Genomic DNA, 3,314 nt, shown 5'->3' on the forward strand with positions numbered 1-3,314 from the left:
CCTCAAAAACATATACAAAGTGAAAAAAATCCATTCATAAAAAATACACATATTGTATGATTCCTTTTATATGAAATATCTAGAATAAGCAAATCTATAAAGACAGGAAGTAAATTAATGGTTACCTGGGACTGGGTAGGTTGGAGTAAAATGGAGAGTGATTGCTAATAGAGAGTGATTGAGTGATGAAATTTTAATATAACATCTCTCAGGAAATAATAGAACAAACAAAAATCAGTAAGAATAAAGAATTTAAACAGCATGGTTAACACATTTGTCCTACTTGACGTACACATACATAAGTGAAGCAATTTTAGAAAACCCCTTTTTCTATATCATACATAGAATATTATTAAAAATTGACCATAGTCTAGGTCATAAAGTAAGTTTCAAGAAATTCCAAAGGACTGAAATCACATAAAGTATAGTCTGTGATAACAAGGTAGTTAAATTAAATATTTTAAAAAATCAAAATCAACAGCTAGGAGAATATTGCAATGGAAAGTATAAAATACTTTGAACTGAATAATAATACAAATCAATATACTAAAACTTCAAGGATACAGTTAAAAATCATACCTATAAGGAAATGAATGTCTTAAGTGTAAATATTAGAAAATAAGGAAAGCTAAACATCAATAAGCCATAAGCATCCATGTAAAATATTTAGAAAATCAACAAAAAATAATCACAAATAAAACCAAAAAAAGAAGGAGGGAAATAAGTCAGGAGTAGTGGCTCACGCTTGTAATCCCAGCACTTTGGGAGACTGACGTGGGTAGATTGCCTGAGGTCAGGAGTTCGAGACCAGCCTGGCCAACATAGTGAAACCTCATCTCTATTGAAAGTAAAAAAAATTAACTGGGCGTGGTGGTGGGTGCCTATAATCCCAGCTACTGGGGAGGCTGAAGCAGGAGAATTGCTTGAACCGGAGAGGCAGCGGTTGCAGTGAGCTGATATCGTGCCACTGCACTCCAGCCTGGGCGACAGAGCAAGACTCCATCTCAAAAGAAAAAAAAAAAGGTATAGATATTAACAAAATAAAACACAAATGAAAAATAAGGTTATTCTTGAAAAGCTTAAAAACTTGATAAACTCTGGTGAATATAATCAAGAAAAAAGGAGAGAAAGCACTAATATCTAATGTCAGGAATGGGCATAGGGAAGCACAGTAAATCCTTCAGATATTAAAAAGTTTAAAATTTAGATGAAATAGATACATTCCTAGAAAATACTACTTGTCAAAATTAACAGTAGAAAAAAATGAGAATTTGGAATACTCCTATAACTATTAAAGATATTGAGTCATTTATTAAAAACTTTTCCACAAAGAAAACGACAGGGTCTGATGGCTTAACAAGTAAATTTTATTAACTATTAAGGAAGAAATAACACAGTTCATATAAGAAATAATATATATAAACTCTTCAAAGAAAGAAAAAGAGGGAAAACTCTCCACTTTTAACAAGGCCATCATTACCCTATAAAAACATCTCAGAAGAATATTATGAGAAAGAAAAATTCAGGCCAATCTCACTCATGAACATAGGTGCAAAAATGTGTAAACAAAATATTAGCAATCTTATTAAATGTATGTAGAGATATGAGTAGGGTTTATCCTATGAATGTCCACTCAGTTTACCATTAAAAAAGTCAGCATAGTTAGGCCGGGCTCAGTGGCTCACCCCTGTAATCCCAGCAATTTGGGAGGCCGAGGCAGGCGGATCATGAGGTCAGGAGATCAAGACTATCCTGGCTAACATGGTGAAACCCTGTCTCTACTAAAAATGCAAAAAATTGGGCCGGGCGCGGTGGCTCAAGCCTGTAATCCCAGCACTTTGGGAGGCCGAGATGGGCGGATCACGAGGTCAGGAGATCGAGACCATCCTGGCTAATACGGTGAAACCCCATCTCTACTAAAAAATACAAAAAACTAGCCGGACGATGAGGCTGGCGCCTGTAGTCCCAGCTACTCGGGAGGCTGAGACAGGAGAATGGCGTGAACCTGGGAGGCGGAGCTTGCAGTGAGCTGAGAGCCGGCCACTGCACTCCAGCCTGGTGACAGAGCAAGACTCCGTCTCAAAAAAAAAAAAAAAAAAAAAAAAAAAATGCAAAAAATTAGCTGGGCATGGTGGTGGGCGCCTGTAGTCCCAGCTACTCAGGAGGCTGAGGCAGGAGAATGGTGTGAACCCGTGAGGCGGAACTTGCAGTGAGCAGAGATCACACCACTGCACTCTAGCCCCGGCGACAGAGTGAGACTCCATTCCCACCCCCCAAAAAAAGTCAACACAGTTAACTACTTTAATAGATAGAATGATGGAGAAAAACCATATGATCAACTCTAGAGGCAGAAAAGTTGATTTAATAATGTTCAATATTCATTCATAATAAAAATTCTTAGCAAACAAGCAAAATGAGGGAACCCTTCTCTCTGATAAAGGATATCTGTGATAAATATATGATATCATATTTAATACCCATCCCTTTGAGATCAGAACTAAGACTAAGATCTGTGCCGCTGACTATCTTGAAGAATCCATCTCGAAGAACAGAATGAAAAGCCCTGCTCTATTGAGTATTAAGACTTGTTATAAATCATGATTACGGCAATGTGATATTGACATAAATATTGGTAAATAAACTAGTGGAATAGAGGACAGAGCCCGGAGCAGACCTATGGGTAGATCAGCAACTGAATTATGACAAAGGAGCCACTGCAAAGTTGTGAGGATAGGATAATCTTTTCTATGAGTGAGGCTGTGATATTACTTATTTATATTATGAAACAACCTAGATACCTCCACACCATAAGATACAAACAGAACTTAAAAATAACTCATAAGTGAGTAAGAAAAAGACACATGACTCATCATAAGAATGGGCAAGAGATTTGGATTGGTCCATCAAAAGAGATGTCCAGGCTAGGCTCTGTGGCTCACACCTGTAATTCCAGCACTTTGGGAACCCAAGGAGGGAGGATTGCTTGAGCCCAGGAGGTTGAGGCTGCGGTGAGCTGAGCCATGTTTGTGTCACTGCACTGCAGCCTGGGAAACAGAACGAGACTCCAACTCACAAAAAAGAAAAAAAAAAAAAAGAGGACGTCCAAATGGCAACTAATCATAGAAAAAATTGCTCAAACTCATTAGTCATAAAGAAAAGTCAAATTCCACAATGAGATGCTGCTATGCACTCACCAGAATGTCTACTGTGACATTTCTCATTGTCAAGGATGTGAAGAACTGGGAAAGCTTATGCATTCCTGGTAGTGATAAAAATCAATACAAAAAATTCAGTAAACTGCAATGTCTACTAAA

This window comes from Trachypithecus francoisi, unplaced genomic scaffold (genome assembly GCF_009764315.1).
Source record: "Trachypithecus francoisi isolate TF-2019V2 unplaced genomic scaffold, Tfra_2.0 Lachesis_group13, whole genome shotgun sequence".
Lineage (NCBI taxonomy): Eukaryota > Metazoa > Chordata > Mammalia > Primates > Cercopithecidae > Trachypithecus > Trachypithecus francoisi.